The following is an 18,598-nucleotide window of genomic DNA, read 5'->3' on the forward strand; positions in this document are numbered from 1 at the left end:
ACATTATCGGGATACGTTTAAGTAATCTAGACATATTACCGAGTAAGTTTAATTAATCTACACACATTATCGGGTAAGTTTAATTAATCTAGACACATTATCGAGTAAGTTTGATTAGTCTGGACATATTATCGAGTAAGTTAATTAATCTACACACATTATTGAGTAAGTTTGATTAATCTGGACATATTATCGAGTAAGTTAATTAATCTAGACACATTATCGAGTAAGTTAATTAATCTAGAAACACTATCGAGTAAGTTTAATTAATTTAGACACATTATCGAGTAAGTTAGTTAATCTAGACACATTATCGAGTAAGTTTGATTAGTCTGGACACATTATCGAGTAAGTTAATTGATCTTCTTCTTGATATTAGTTCTTCTGGAGGAAGACGATTTCAACTTTAGTTTTTCTTACATTTATTTGTGACGTGGGTCTCAGAACATCGTATAAATATAAAGGAACTTATATTTTTGAATAATATAGTTTCTGGCAGAACCAACGCTTCTTGTGATGCAAAATTATGAGATTTTGTTTACTGATCGTAGAAAATTCTTGCTAACGGTAGCACAAAGGGTTTTACTTGGTAATTATAAGAATACTTAGTCTGATGATGTAACAAATAATTTCGCTTGTATTTTCTTGTTAATAGTAACGTTAGAGGGAAGAAACCAATATAGGTTAAAAGTTATGCAATAGGTGATTGAAATAATATTTTTTGTTTTAAAATGCAATTCTTAAAATAATGCAATCACTACTATTACTGAACAAATCGTATGCAAGTTTAATATCTATTACTGTTATCTTGACTGTTATATAAGTAGTATTGGCTGTTTTACATATTTACTTGTTCAGTTATTTAATAAATGTAACGTTATTTTGTAGCCACTAATTGGATGTGCGTGTTGTGTTTTAAGATGACTTTTTATGTATTATTCTTTTATTTCATAGTTAAACAATAGAGCTGCTCTGTAGTGACAAATATAAAAACTAAGTAATTTGACACTCATGAATCCCTATATATATATATATATACTCGAGTTCTATATCCTGATATCTTTAAGAGTAGGTCCGGCATGTCCAAGTGGTTAAGGCACTCGACTCGTAATACAAGAGTCGCGGGTTCGAATCCACGTCACCCCAAACATGCTTGTCCTTTTAGCCGTAGGGGTGTTATAAGTCACAATCCCACTATTCGTTGATAAAAGAGTAGCTCAAGAGTCAGCGGTGATGACTAGCAGCCTTACCTCTAGTGTTTCTCACACTGCTAAATTAGGGACGGCAAGCGCAGATAGCCCTCGTATGGCTTTGCGGGGAAATAATAAAGAAATCGATAGCAATTGCATATGAAAATATTCAACTATTTTTTTAATGCTTGTCCCTACTTCATGTATTATTTTGCATTTTTAAAGATAATTATGTTATGTGTTCATAATTTCCTTTGTACGTTGTTTCTTAACAGAGTATTAATTTGTAACTCTCAGTTTTATTTAATCTTATGATGTTATTTAAACGACTCTTTACTTCTATTTTGTTCATTTATACTTTAAATTTCTATTTTAGTTTATGAACCTTAAATTAATTTTGGATTCTATCACCTTACTGCTATTTCTTGTTAATTTAGCTCCATTTACAGTGTAATATAACACTAGTCTTAAAACTAACCTCTATACTTTCAGTTCATGATGAGAAGGAATGAAACATTAGAGTAAGAATTTCGTATTAGAGAGTAAATATTTCTTTCTCATTTTGCCTTTTATTTTCAACGTATCTAAAAAATGGAAGGAAAATCCACATGTCAAATACATTGAATGTCCTTGAATATTGCTGTTTTCACAGCCGTTAAGTTTTCAAATTAGTATTAACTCTGGTAAAGTAAATATATATTCGTCTGTGTTAGTACATTAGAGGAAACTTATTTAGCTCAGAAGCTTTTGGTCACAATTAAGATATGTATCAACCACACCACCAGACATTTCAGTATCTGGTTGATACACATCCATTGTTGTTAACACATATTAGTTACATAACTAGACATTTGAGCACTTGAAAAGTATCCATAGTTTTCCATTTAGTTTTTATATTGTACACATATACCAACCGTATCAAATATTTCAACACCTGTAAATTATCCATATATGCATTGATTTTCTGCAAAATAACATTCGAACATGAACCTGAGAAACCATTCACCACGGTTGAAAACAGTAGCTTGTTATTGTTACCTAACTTCATATTACACTTGTCTAAATACCACATGAAGCCTGGCATTTCAGTTTCTATTTGAATGATCCTAAAACTTTGAAATTATTAAGAAAGTTTGCTTTTAGGGTATCAACGTTACTGTTTCTGAACTCTACAGTGGCCAATAATTGAAAAATACTTAACATTTGAGCTTCAGAATCATCCAACGCTCACATATAAAGGCGAGTCTTTATAATGTTCTGATCTGACAGCAAATGACAAAAGGATCAAGTTGATATAAGGCGATTACAAACACTTGAATAAAACTGAACTTCAGAAGAGTGAGATACATCTATACACTTAGGGAAGTACTGCTGCTTGCTGCTTGGAAACTATGATTTACACGTTTTTTAATCGTGGTTATTTGTTAGATAATTGGCATTTTATTAGTTATATTGATTAGTTGTAAATTACTCTGTCAGGAAAATGCAAGGTGACCCGAAATTATCTTCCCTGTTTTAAAGTTCAATCAGTAAATAACCAAAGAAACTTGTTAGTAGCTAAGCACAAAGCTACACGATGGGTTATCTGAGCTCCACCCACTATAGGTGTCGGAAGCCGGTTGCTAGCATTGTAAGTCTGTAGACATACGGTTGTGCCACTGGATGTCAAACACAATAAATACAACCATGAAATTTCCAATATCATCTTGTAACAAAATTCAAATAGTTTTCATTGTCACGTTTTGTTGTTTTCTTTACCCTAGTGAATAGTGTTAATCTATAATATGGCAACCGTGTAACAAAGATCACAATACGTTATTTGATCTCCAGAGATCAAGTCATTGCAGCGTAATTACGGATGCCAACACAGAAAGGAACTAAGGTGTCATATAAGGATATCGTAAAATCATATAAAACATCACGAGGCTAAATATCAGTATAATGACCATCGCCACTGTAACTGTGGACATGTTGCAGCGATCGTGGACAGAATAGAATGTCGGTCAGACGTGTTTAGAGTCACCAACAGTGAACTGTAGAAGTTCTCTGATGTGCGAATAAAAACTGTTAGAGTTTGGCTACAAAATGTTGAAGCTGCGTGGTTGTATTATCTTAGTCATATATAATTTTTTGTTTGAAGATATAAAAGATAATTTTGGACTTCCGTATATTTTAATATCTAGATACACGGTATTGTGTCTTGTAACCACAACAGTCTTCTGCAGGACACACTGTGTGTTATTAACAGGAGGGATAGTTAGGACACACTGTGTGTTATTAACAGGAGGGATAGTTAGGACACACTGTGTGTTATTAACAGGAGGGATAGTTCAGTGATATTCCACCGTCTGTAGCTCTAACTGTGGTAACCCAAACTACTTCTACCAAACTCTAGTTTACTGATCAAGTTTCAAAACAATCCATTAAAAATATCCAAGATATAACATCTCCAACTTTGACTAAGTTTCTTTATTTTTTGTGTTCTTATCAAAAGTACTAACAGTTTATTTGATTTAAAACCATACTTAACTTTTATAGATTTTTTTTTCAGATTTAATACGCTGTTAGATCTTTTTAACCAATATTTAGAAGTGCAAAAATGTTTAACAAAAACCGGTGAAATATGAAGAAAATGTTTGCGCACGCAAAAAGTCGCATGGAATATCGGTCTAACATTTTCACTACAGCTTCACCTAGAATTAAAAGACCAATTTTAGTTGTTTGTCATTTAGCTTAAAGATGGCTAATTTAGAACAGCAAAACTATAAGGTGAAAGAACGTACACATACAAAAGAAGTGGTTAAACCAAACAAACTAAATTAGTAGTTTCTAACTCAAATTTTCAAAAGAACCGAACAAGTGTATGGTTGTTATTGATTATTAACTACCAACTTTTTAGCACAACTTTCAGTAAAATCATGTTTAGCGTAACGTAATAGTAGCTTAAACAATTAGTGTAAATAATAATGCTGAATATGGTAGTTAAGCTAAATTCTATGGCGTTACTACCACCACACATATTCTTTGAAGCAAAATTTTGTTTCGAATAATATGGTTGTGATCTTGAGGCTAATGTTGGTTACTATGGAGTGTCGCTTTCTTACTTGCTGTGGTTTGTTTTTATGTACTAACATAAACTCATAATACCTAATCAAAAACATATAAAGTGTGAAACAAGGTGCGGCCAGAAGAGGACTGACTTTGCGACACAAAGGAATGAACTCAGAATTAGTGGCCAAACTAGTAACCACACTTATATCATTGATAAGAATGTTACAGTAAATATTTATTCATTACTTAGCTAGGCCGGGTATTTTGTTACCGTCATGCCCCAAGTAGAACATAAAACGCAACCAAGCTAACTAATAAATGAATATTTGCTGTAAAATTCTTATCAATGATATAAGTGGAGTTTCCAGTTTGTCCACTAATTTTGGTTTCTCATCAATGATATAAGTGTAGCTAACAGTTTGTCCACTAATTTTAGTTTCCTATTAATGATATAGGTAGAGCTACCACTTTGTTCACTAATTTTGGTTTCTTATTAACGATACAAGTGGAGCTACCAGTTTTCCTCTAATTTCGGTTTCTTATCAACGATATAAGTGTAGCTACCAGTTCGTCCACTAATTTTGGTTTCTTATCAATGATATAAGTGTAGCTACCAGTTTGTCCACTAATTTAGGTTACCTATCAAAGATATATTGGTGTAGCTACCAGTTTGTCTACTAATTTTGGTTTCTTATCAACGATATAAGTGTAGCAACCAGTTTGTCCACTAATTTTAGTTTCTTATCAATGATATAAGTGTAGCAACCAGTTTGTCCACTAATTTTAGTTTCTTATCAATGATATAGGTATAGCTACCAGTTTGTCCACTTATTTTGGTTTCTCATCAATGATATAGGTGGAGCAACCAGTTTGTCCACTAATTTTAGTTTCTTATCAATGATATAGGTATAGCTACCAGTTTGTCCACTAATTTTAGTTTCTTATCAATGATATAGGTATAGCTACCAGTTTGTCCACTAATTTTAGTTTCTTATCAATGATATAGGTGGAACTACCAGTTTGTCCACTAATTTTGGCTTCTTATCAATGATATAAGTGGAGCTACCAGTTTGTCCACTAATTGTGGTTTCTTATCAATGATATAGGTGGAGCTACCAGTTTGTCCAGTAATTTTGGTTTCAATCCTTTAAGTCACATGCTCAACCCTTTTTCTGTCTTTTTTTCGCACCTAATTTGTTTTTAATTAGGTATAGGTGTATTCTGATGACAAACAGATAAATGAAAATTTGAGTATTATCATAAATGAGTGATACTAATTCATCTTCGGGTTAGTTATTTTTTACAACGAATTCCTAGCATTGTAGGCTATTTTTTTATTCATCTAACGCACCTTAGAAGTTATTTCATATTTACCTTTGACACTAATAAATAGAAGGCGCTGTAAATATAATCAGTTACAAAACTTTTAAATGAGAAAAACAAAAAGTCTGACTATTAACTTGGTTGGATTAACTGGCTTGCTATTTAATGGCCCCCGCTAGTACAGCGGTAAGTATACGGATCTGCAACGCTAAAATCAGGGGTTCGATTCCCCTCGGTAAACTCAGCAGATAGCCCGATGTGGCTTTACTATAAGGAAAAACACACACACACATTTTATTAAATATTGTTTTAATTTTTTGTTCACGTTAGTTACAATTGCTTTTAATAGATGGCAGGAGCGATTCATATTATTTTCTATTTTAATTCACAGAAAGACACACGATATTTAATTTTTCTGCCAATTTAAAATTTTTTGTCATTATGTTACATCATGTTTTGTTAAGTAATAATGTTGTCTGTTTGAAACTGATACATATATAGTATTAATGCTAAATCCTTTTGTGAAATAATTTTACGTCGAAAGTTAACCCTTCATGACGAGGATCAGTACCAAGTCACAGAACTATAATATTGCTCACTTCATGGCTCAATCTTTACGATTCGGTTGATTTACTTAGAAAAATTATTTTTCTAAACCAAACCCCATTACATGAAACATTTTACAATTGATTCAGAATGTCACGTGAAGAGTATGATAAAATTACGGGTGTGACCTGCTTAGTTTCACATAAATATTGACCTTATAAAAATAAATAAATAAAATATTATTGTTTAGAACTCTCTACTGACACCTTCTTGTTTAAGCTCAAAAACAAACATTAAAACTGAAACTCTGCTATTAATTATATCTTATTATGCCTTCCAAAAAATCCGGATTTTGTTTTTAACGATGACATATGCTTTAATCATTTTTTCAATGACTTGTTCATTTGTAATACACTAGATGTAAATTCATCGTTTGCTTTGAAATTTACGCTTCACTTGCGAATGAAAACAAATAATATTCATTAAATCTACTCAATATTTTATTTCTTTTAATCTTAATGAGGTGTTGTAATCTTAAACTTCATGGTATTTGGAAAATCAAACAATGCCCTGCTTTAAAATACAACACATAAGTTTAACCTCTACGTATATTCACTGTAAGTGTCACATATTATTAATGTTTATTTTTCGCATTACTTTTGTAAGAGTTGCTTTTGTTTATCACCTTAACAATGAAAATTGTTACATATTGTAAAAGAACATTTAACGTCAGTATTTATTCTGAAATACAATGATTTTATGGGTTTCGTTTCAGCTTGGGATATATTGTTTTTATATATGCTCTATTATTTAGCTAGTATAACCAATCTTATGTTAACACATACACAATTGTGTTTTGAGAATGGAATTTCTCGTGTTTTTTTTTTCTTCTTATTCTTACAGAAATATAAATAATTCACAAATTGAACATTACAGAATTCCCTTCGAGAACGATACGTTTTAATTAAATTATTCGTGCTACTATTGCCCTCTATTATTGAGAATTGAAACAAGTTTGTGATGCTGTTTTAATCTTGTGTATATATGAAACGAATACATTTTGTATTGTATTTATTTTTGTAAGCAATGTATGAATATTTGTCGAAAACGTTGGATTTAATTTAACTAAAAGTTTCAAAACTTATTAATCAAGATTTTTAAAGGTAAATAAAAAGTTGTAGTTACAATATTATTTTAAACACATCCATCTCACACAGATCGTTTTGACTTTTATATTTTAGTTCAACTCGTTCTTTGTGTAAATACAGACAAATACAGCGCATGGTCGTTATTCTTTACTAAGCCAAAGTTTCTCTAGCTGAAATCGTCTACTAGTTTACTATACAAGCTTCTTGGGAAAGGCAATTCGCTGAAATACTGACATAGAATAAACTCTCCGGATTCCCAGAGGCAAAGTAGAATGTTTACAGACTTACATTACTAGAAACTGAGTTTCGATACCCATGGTGAGCAGAGTACAGATAGCCCGTTGTAAAGCTTTGTACGTAATTACAAACAAACAAAACATATCTGGACATAAATATTAGCTACTGTCACCCATCTTTATCTTATGTTTGTAGAGTTAAATATTAGCTACTGTCATCCATCTTTATCTTATGTTTGTAGAGTTAAATATTAGCTACTGTCATCCATCTTTATCTTATGTTTGTAGTGTTAAATATTAGCTACTTTCATCCATCTTTATCTTATGTTTGTAGAGTTATGTATTAGCTACTGTCATCCATCTTTATCTTATGTTTGTAGAGTTAAATAGTAGCTACTTTCATCCATCTTTATCTTATGTTTGTAGAGTTAAATATTAGCTACTTTCATCCAGCTTTATCTTATGTTTGTATAGTTAAATATTAGGTACTTTCATCCATCTTTATCTCATGTTTGTACAGTTAAATATTAGGTACTTTCATCCATCTTTATCTTATGTTTGTAGAGTTAAGTATTTGGTACTTTCATCTATCTTTATCTCATGTTCGTACAGTTAAATATTAGGTACTTTCATCCATCTTTATCTTATGTTTGTAGAGTTAAATATTAGGTACTTTCATCCATCTTTATCTTATGTTTGTAGAGTTAAATATTAGCTACTGTCATCCATCTTTATCTTATGTTTGTAGAGTTAAATAGTAGCTACTTTCATCCATCTTTATCTTATGTTTGTATAGTTAAATATTAGCTACTTTCATCCAGCTTTATCTTATGTTTGTATAGTTAAATATTAGGTACTTTCATCCATCTTTATCTTATGTTTGTAGAGTTAAGTATTTGGTACTTTCATCCATCTTTATCTCATGTTCGTACAGTTAAATATTAGGTACCTTCAACACCTTTATTGCTTTTTGTGGTTTGTTTGTCTGAAGTTAACGCAATAGGCTACCTGTGAGTTGCCCACCACGGGTATCGAAATACTATTTCTAGCGATGCTGCTGTGACACTGAGAGCGGATGTTTTGTGCAGTTAAATTAGCCACGATCATATCACTTAGTTTGTTCTTATTTGAGCTACAGAAGGAGGTTGTGCGCATATCTCACCATAAATATTCATCAACGTTTTAAGCGTACAATTCGTCAAGCTCATTACCGAGCCACTGGTGGGTGAGGGGATGGGTTTCGAAATAGAAAAAAACAATTAGAAAACATGTTTCGCTTCTATTTCGTATAATTTAATATAATTACCACTTTGGAACAAAATTATGTGTTTTAATTTCGTATTCATGAGGTTTAACGGAAAATAAAATACCTTTATATCAATTGTAACGATGTTTAATATTTCATCAATGAGACAAAAACCTGTAGATGGAAATAAAGTTGAACAAACATCTGGAAAAATAAACTCGTGGCTCTTATACTGATGGGTAACCAATGATAATGGAGAGAAGATCGTGTACAGAAACAGACAAATTCTGTTGTTACAACAGCAGTACTAGCAACAAATTATATTGTTACAACAGCAGTACTAGCAACAAATTCTGTTGTTACGTCATCAATACTAGCAACACATTCTGTTTTTACAACAGCAGTACTAGTAACAAATTATATTGTTACAACAGCAGTACTAGCAGCAAAGTGTGTTGTTACAACATCAATAGTAGTAACAAATTCTGTTGTTACAACATCAGTACTGGAAACAAATTTTATTGTTACAACATCAATAGTAGTAACAAATTCTGTTGTTACAACATCAGTACTGGAAACAAATTTTATTGTTACAACATCAGTACTAGCAACAAATTCTAGCAGTACTAGTAACAAGTTATGTTGTTATAACAACAGTGCTAGCAATAAATTAAGTTGCTACTACAGAAGTACTACTTACAGTATAAACCCCTGACGCGGATAGGATGTTACAAAGGTTCATGCAAACTCGAAAAATATTAAAAATATTCAGAAGGCCCTCTTCAAAGTGGAGAGAACCAATATCCATTGCACAGATACTGGTGGGGACCTGAAATACAAGTCCTGTCATGTAAGTCATTACTAATCGTTGTACCTAAGTCGTTTTTCAAAACTTATTAAGGAAACCACATAGAAAGCCATCAAACATATAAACTTTATCGTTTACTTCTTTTGGTTCACCCTGTATTCTGAATATTAGAATAACAGCTGCAATAAGTGCAGTAAATATTATCCCTCTCAGGCACAACGAAAATAACTCAAAATCTATGACTTTGCTTATATTTACAGGGGGATAATTGGGAACCACATGTTTGTTTTTTATTGCCCTATTAGTTTGAACCACAGTAGTCTTAATTATGCTTGTGGACCCGGCATGGCCAAGCGTGTTAAGGCGTGCGACTCGTAATCTGAGGGTCGCGAGTTCGCATCCTGGTCGCGGCAAACATGCTCGCCTTTTCAGCCGTGGGGGCCTTGTAATGTGACGGTCAATCCCACTATTCGTTGGTAAAAGAGTAGCCCAAGAGTTGGCGGTGGGTGGTGATGACTAGCTGCTTTCCCTCTAGTCTTACACTGCTAAATTAGGGACGGCTAGCACAGATAGCTCTCGAGTAGTTTTGTGCGAAATTCAAAAACAAACAAACAAACTTATGCTTGTTTGTTTTTGTTCAATAACTTGTAAGGTTTCTCAAACGATGGAATATTTAGACACGATTCTCGTGCATTACAAATACACTCCTTAGCCTTCAAAACGACAACCGCTTACCTTTATACAGAGCAGTTGATATCGTGTCAAGTTGTATGATATTAACATGGTGTTCTTATATTTCGAAATCCAAGACCTGCTGTTGTCGTTGACTATGCGTATGCGAAACAGCAAATTGCGGTTTTTGGATAAAGGAAAAGACATAGATAGATGGAAGAAGCTTTAATAAGTCTTGAAATAAATTACTCTACATTTATTGAAACATAACTTTTGATTTAAAGTCACTCTAAATCCATTGTTGCAGCTTGTGCAATATTAACAGGCATGGCTGAGCCTTTCTTAAGTTATAATTAATATTAACAGTCATGATTTATCCTCCTCTAAAGTACAACCAATGTTAATAATCATGGTTTATCTTCCTTCAAGCTATTACCAATAGTAATAGTCATGGTTGATATTCCTTCTAGTTATAACTAATTTAACAGTCATAGCTGATCCTTCTTCAAGTTAAAACCCTCATAAACTATACTAAACACCAGTCTTATCCCTAAAATTATCTCTAAAAGTTATTTCTCAGAACCACAGCATAAAAGCTAGATAAATTAATAAATCAATCTGTTTAGTTGTTCGACAAGTGAGCGTCGTTTGTGTGTAGCAGAAACATCACGTATTTTTAATCCGAAAAACACCATATTGGACACTTCTAAGTATCTTAGAAACTCCAAGGTTAAAGCAAAGCCGATCTTAAATTCGAATTGCTAGCTAAAGAAAGAACCATATTTTAACAGCACCAGTCTTCTACATAGTTATTCGTAGTAGAGTTGTGGAATTTATTATGATTTTGGAATGTATCAATACCACAAAACTTGAAGCGTGATTAGTGGTATATCGAGTTTTGAACCTTTCTATATGTAGCCCGTAATGTACCCAACAGGCTATGTCAGGCTCAGAATTTGAATGTCCTGTTGGAGTGTACTATATTAAAATGAAGTGTTCCCGGTGGGACAGTGGTAAAGGTTCACAATACTAAAACAATACTAAAAAGCATATGTCCGATGTGGCTTTTCTCTAAACAATTAAAATGAACTATTAATGTGAAATTTAATTATTATAACAGCTTGTTTACTTCAGCTTCAAAGAGAATGAAAAATAGAACGATATAATAACGAAATTTGTTTTGTTCGAAATTTGGTGTTGCGAGTTTAAAATCCATTATATTTATCAATAGATGTAAGATACTGGACAATAATAAACGACCTGGATCGTTCTATTAAAACCCAAGTTCTGAAGGAAAGAGTTATTTGTGTTAATCTATTACATACTTTACGGTCAGATACCGTACTGGCAGTGAGCACTTAGAAGTTCTTTATTCTATTCTATTAATTCACAATTCAGGTAGATATGGATAATGTGTAGCTTTTTGTGAACATTATAAAATAAATGTTCAAATTCCATGTCAAGCGAATGTTCTAAAATTCATGATAAATGCTTAATGCCTCAGTACCTGCTAATATAACACATTTAACTACTCAAACTATGAGCTAACAGCCAACACTGCCTTTGAAGACCATATTTTACAAGTATATTGTAAAATGAGTTTCATCAAGATGTACATTTATCTGGAGTTTACTCTCTGGTGGATGTAGAAATGTAAGAAGTAAACTAGAAGGGGTGGGCTACTGAGTGATCAATCAAAACCACAGAGAATTTGATTTGATCTTCTACTTACAGATAGCTTTCTGACAGAATATCTGAGAATCATTTAATCAAAAGATCTGTTATTAAAGTCCAAAAAGACTAAAGAAGGTTTATGGCAAACGTGAAAAACAAGGACTAACAATTGTTACTATGAATATAAAAACATTCAAAGAGTTGTTGGAATATGGTGTATTCGTCTGCAATAGGTTGATGGAAAGAGAAATATGAGAAAATGAGTTTACGTTGTCTTCATATTGCTTCAGTTTCTTACGTCGTTAGATCTTTTGTTACAGATATTTTCGTATTTATGTTTTCCAAAGATGTCAGTGAACATATGTTTACCGACACAGGACTTGGTAATAAAATTCGATCTGTTGTATGTTTTTTGGGAGAAGATATTTGTAAGGCTTTGTCACTAACTTATGTTTTCTAGGAAGCATTACATGTTCATAAATGCCTTTCTATCTCTTATCGATTCTCCACATATTAATGATGAGCTATTTAAAACAACGGAAGTATATTGTACATGCTTATTGTATAATAACGCAAGCCTGATACACTTAGAAGAATTCTAACATAAGTTTAAACCAACCTCAGCATCACTAATACGTCGGGGAAGATTTTAACATTATTCTATCCAATAGTACATCGTTAAATATGAGAGATGGTTATCAAATATTTATACGGAAGGAAGTTTACATTGCACAACCAATTATGTCTGAAATGGTTGCGGTTTGTCTCATGATAAACTTCATCTTGTGTCGGCAATGGAAACTTTTCCACCTAAGGAATTATGTCTCCGGATTTACAACGCTAAAATCAGGGGTTTGATTCCCCTCGGTGGGCTCAGCAGATAGCCTGATGTAGCTTTGCTCTAAGAAAACACACACTTCTGCATATAATATGAAAAATAAGTTATCTTTTGAAAATAATGTGAAAGTCGCGGGGTTCGCATCCCCGTCGCGCCAAACATGCTCGCCCTTTCAGCCATGGGGTCGTTATAATGTGACGGTCAATCCCACTATTCGTTGGTAAAAAGAGTAGCCCAAGAGTTGGCGGTGGGTGGTGATGACTAGCTGCCTTCCCTCTGGTCTTACACTGCTAAATTAGGGACGGCTAGCACCGATAGCCCTCGAGTAGCTTTGTGCGAAATTCCAAAAAGAAACAAACATTAATCTTTAATTATTTTAGTTTTAACTTTGAAGAAACTGATTTCCTTAAGTCGTGATCATATTGAGCAGAAACCTGTGCATACACGTAATTTACTCATCCTATAGGCGCTTTATTAGAGAAAAAACAATTGTGCATTTAAAAATACAGACGTTATATTTTACGTGTTCGTTATCAATTATGAAATCTCACCGAGCAGTTCTCACATTTTTAGTTCTGGGTGTCTCATAAAAGTGTTAGTAAATCCCATGTTGGAGGCTGAAGCTACTAAATGGTTGCCTTCTCTCTAATCAACAGTCCAAATTTAGCGACGGCACGCCTTATCTTTGAGACATTTAACCTGCTAGCAAAATCTGGGTGCCGCATAAAGCTTAGGTATGACCAGGTGTGTCCAGACTGTGAATTCGAGAGTTCATGTTTTGCGTCTCGTGCCGTAAAATGTTGTTCTACCATTTGTGACCTTAGGTATTAGAATGAACCACACAGTTAAGGTCAAGTAACCATCTCAATGGATGCTCCTGGTTATATTGAGCCACACAGTTAAGGTCAGGTAACCATATCAGTGGATGCTCCTGGTTATATTGAACCACACAGTTAAGGTCAGGTAACCATATCAGTGGATGCTCCTGGTTATATTGAATCACACAGTTAAGGTCAGGTAACCATATCAGTGGATGCTCCTGGTTATATTGAACCACACAGTTAAGGTCAGGTAACCATATCAGTAGATGCTCCTGGTTATATAGTCCTATGTACAAAACTTTTTAAAAGTATACGAAAGCACCGTTGAGGTTTAAAGCTCAATTTGACATTATTTTTTACACGTGATTTCCTGCTTTTAATTTTTTTGCCCCATTACTTATTACAGTTAACCCCACCCAAAACGTTTGAAGTTATAATAGAGTTCGGATATTAGGCCAAAACTCCCACTTTGTCGCAAGAACGACGTTTTCTTGACCATAGTCGACTTTCGAGAATTTTCCTACATATAAAGCCCTTGGTTGTTAAGCAGATATGCAGCTAAAGAAATGAACATTGACGATATTGTTATCTGAAGAAAATAATAGAATTCAGCTGACCCCCTAAATATATATATACATGTATATATTCGAAAGTACTCTGTATACTATGCTATTCCCGATTTTTCATGGCCTATAAGATTTGTCTTTCTAGCTCTTTTATTATTATTATTAAGAGATGGCTCTCCCTTAATCGAAGATAAGTTAAAAATAAAATAAGAAATTACTTTAGTACTTACATACAGCTTGAAAATGAATGATTCCTTAGTTATGTATGAACATTCCAATAGTTTATACAAATTTTGGTAAGATATTGAGTTAAATATGCCATGCATCTAAAATAATATTTTAATAATCTTCAATCTACAAGTTCGGTGTTTTCTTGTTCATTTACATGTTGTGCAGCTTCTTCCAAGCAAAATAAATTCTGTAATTATGTTTCCACATACAGCGCGTTTAGAACACAGACTTCAAGACTTCTTTGATTTGAACTAGAAGTGTTAAACCTTTATTTACACATTTGAAGTTCAAAACAGAAAAGTAAACTGTTGAACGCACAATTTCACTGATTTAATGTTCGTTGTTAAGTGATGTACATAAGAAATATATTTGTTATTTTGAATATCCAACTGTAAATGCGCTTCCAGCATAATGTTTTATTATAAATGATTTATTGCACTTTGTGCATGTTGTTTATTTAGAATGAAGTGGATGAAATTTACCATTTTTTTCAGCTAATATGTACACTCGGGTTTGAATTAATAAATGGTTCATTTTTCGTTCGTAATTGGCGGTTATAATAAGAAACTAAAGTCACACGTCTGTGAATAAATTTCAACTTATTATGTGATCGTTTTTATGACAAATTCTGAGCCTTCTGCGTCAGCCATGTCAGACCAAACTACAATTCTAAAGAGGTAGAATACTTATAATTATTTTTTAGACATGTTTGTAATGACACAGAATAACAATATCGGAAAATTTTCTTTTAATGTTAAGCATATAATTTTATATTTCTTGCCACCAGAACTCTGCATATTAGGTTTGGTCCAGTGAAAACCTTGTGCAAAATATACGAAAGTGCAGAGTGAAGAAACGAGCTACTTTGAAAGTGGTCTTAATCATAGAACGATATAAAGCACAGATGTGTAAACCCTACATAATCGCTTTAAAAGAAAGATAGAAAAACCCCTAGTGTTTCCTTAGGTCTACACGTTTTCCTCAAGGTAAATTAGGTGTTCGTGTTTGTCTAGTGTGACTTACTAAAATCATTTGAACAGGAGAATTTTTACTATCGTCTTTAATACTGAAAATATGATTTTCGTTTGAAAAAAAAAAAGATATAAAATATTTATTACGATAACTCGGTCCTGTTTGTTGTTTTTTCTCGGTGAAATTTTGTGCTATGGGCCAGGTATACTCAGACCACCGTGGATTCCCGCCCCGGATGCTAGGGTGATAATTTTGTGGACTTTCTGGAGACCAACTATTGGAAAATTAATGCTAGTAATATTATAGAATACAAAACATAGAAAATAACTGGAGTGACTTTGGTTGGTTAACAAAAATAACAGATCCATACATTAGTGATACCTCTGTTGTTAGGAATATGCTATTTTTTACTAAGAAACAGGAAAAAACATGCGACTTTACAGCTCTTTGGAACTAAGAATATATTATCCTTCCATATACTGTCGTTCATTGAAGGCCGAAAACATGGTTTATATCTGTTTTACGATTGTTTTGCCATTTTGGAACTACATACCTTAAATAACTAATTAAAATGGAAATAATGTAAGACACGAAAGTTCGTGAATTTCTAAACTTTATTACTGTCTATAAACTTAAGCTTTTAATTGAACTGTTGGTGGCTCAAAATTGAGCTTGGAGTCTTTTAAGGTTAAAATTTTGGATTTGATTCTGGAGATGGGTGTAGCACAGATAGCTCATTGTAAATATTTGAGTTTAAATATAATTGGTAGGTCTACGTAATTGCAACATCGGAAGTTCGATTCTCCGCGGTGGACTTAGTCAATAGCCTAATGTGTCTTTGCTATAATACACACACAATAAAAAACAAAAATGCAAAGATGGGACAGAAAAACGCGGAATAATTTGCATATTCCACAAGGTTATAAAGTTTTTAGAGTTGTCGGCTAACATGCCTTGTTTTTCATCACGTGAGGAATGATGTTATTTACTAACGACATCAAAAAGTAAACTTGACTTGTCCAGAGGTCAAGGAAACATAGAGTGAAGGTTAAGTGACATAAACCTTTCATAATATGCCATATGCATAAGAGAGTTGTTTATAATATATTACATGTTTATAATATATTACATGTTTCTTCTGCTAGCATTTACTGAATTTTCTAGATTGTTTATTTTGCTGACCTTTAACTGTTTGACCTCATGTTATAAAGTACAAATCGGCATATGATTCAGAAACTGTAGAGAATCGTGATTGAAAACAACGCGATTTTCTGTTAAGTAATTTGTTACTGGTGGCTATTCATTTTACACATAACCGATTATTTCTGGACGATTTGCCACTTGCACGTGCGAGCTTATCGCAAGGAGTATGAATAAAAATAAAACAAGTTTGGTAGTTTCTATGAAGACTTCTTGACATGAACAAGAACTGTACAGTGAAAACCTGGTAATAAAAGCAGAACTGTGAGAATATTATAGGAAATATGACTACACTGTATAAGTTATTACCTACTTCTTTGTAGTCGAGTGGCTTTCAATGTTCCAACATGTCATTTGTCTTTGTATATTATTCATAATTGCGTCTCGAATTAAGCTTTTCGTCAGTCTCAAATTACCGACATTATAATTCTGAACAATTACTTTTAATTTGGTAGAAGATGTATTATGTTTAGCACAGGAATTATATTCTTTTGTGCCCGTCACGTTCATATGGAAAGAGGGGGGGGGTAATATAAATCTTTTATGTAGAGAACTAAAAACTTTAATCTTAAATTATTACAAAATTGTTGCTTCTTTCTCTTATAGGTAACTTTATTTTCTAAAGATTATGAACCTGGTCATATTGCACTAAACATCATTAGTGCATGCTTCAACTTTTAATATTATCCATGTGTTATTAACCCTTATATTTGATACGCGCTGTTTATGTAACACCTATACAGTTGAATTACCCACAATTTTTTTTACTGTTAAAGAAGTTCTGATATAACTCGTAGTCTTTTAATTCTAACTAAAGAAAATGTAAAGTTGTGAAAAAGAGTCTAACGTAAACTTTATAAGGAACACCATTTTAACGTAGTAGTGAAATTGTATAGGTTAATTACAGAATTAACTAGTTATTAAATAAATATTTATAACACCAAGCGGAACTTCCGAGAACTATTATTTAGTGCGCATATCTTGTTTGCTGTTTTCCTAGACTGGCCATAGTGAATATTTCTGAAGTTTGAGACTGTTAGTGTAGAATGACAAACACGCATCACCAACACAATGAGAGATTCTGAACAGTTATGTAAGGTAAACTATTCATACAATATGAACACGCAAAGCTTAAAGTCTAATTGATACATAACATTAGAAGCCAAACTAAACTTGCAGTTTTCCATGAAATATACCAGGTATTTTCGTTTTTCTTTAATTTGGTAATTTTACCATAAGAAAAATTATGTACTTACCTTCTCCATGCATTCAGCAAAATTATATTTTGACACAACTGGTCACGCGAGAAAAGGTTTTATTTCAAACTTCCTGTTTGTTATCATGTTGAACTCCTTAACATAAACAGGGCATGAAATAGCTTTACTTTCTATCTTTATGAAATATTTAGATGCTTAGACAGTTTGTTGTGTGCATTCAGGTTTAAACAATGTATTTTTTGTGTCTGATGCTTTTCCAGTTAATAAGCAATTTGTAATACGTAAATCCAGTAATAATAATGAAACATCTACACATAACTGTACCTTCACTTAAAAAGCAAAGACATTTCACACAGGCACTAAGGATATTCGTGTAGTACAAGTGCTAAGGATATTTATTTAATGCATTACAATGTTTAAATCGAGCTGTGATTATTTTTACTTATCAGCAGACGCTTTCTAACTTCTAAAATTAAAGTTTGAGGTGTAATGTTTTGTAGTCGGGGTATTGTTTCTCTATGTTCGAGGTTAAGGTGTTCAGCTCTCAATCTCCTGGTTCAGAGTTTAAATCCTATTACCGAAAATATTGGGATATTATAAAGTGATGGTCAATCTCACTTTTCGTTGTAAGAATAGACCAAGAGTTAGTGACATGTTTTGTTGACCAGCTGACTTCCCCATAGTCCATCACTTGCAAATTAGGGATGTCTAGTTCGATGAACCTCGAGTAACTTTGCTTGAAAGTTGATAAAAGTAAACGTAAAATTGCTTCAGTTTTGAGAATCAACAAAGTATACAAATATAATTCGGTGTAGATAGAATCTGTCCTAACTAGTTAAACATTGTTTTATTATGAAGC

Source organism: Tachypleus tridentatus, chromosome 7 (genome assembly GCF_004210375.1).
Source record: "Tachypleus tridentatus isolate NWPU-2018 chromosome 7, ASM421037v1, whole genome shotgun sequence".
NCBI lineage: Eukaryota > Metazoa > Arthropoda > Merostomata > Xiphosura > Limulidae > Tachypleus > Tachypleus tridentatus.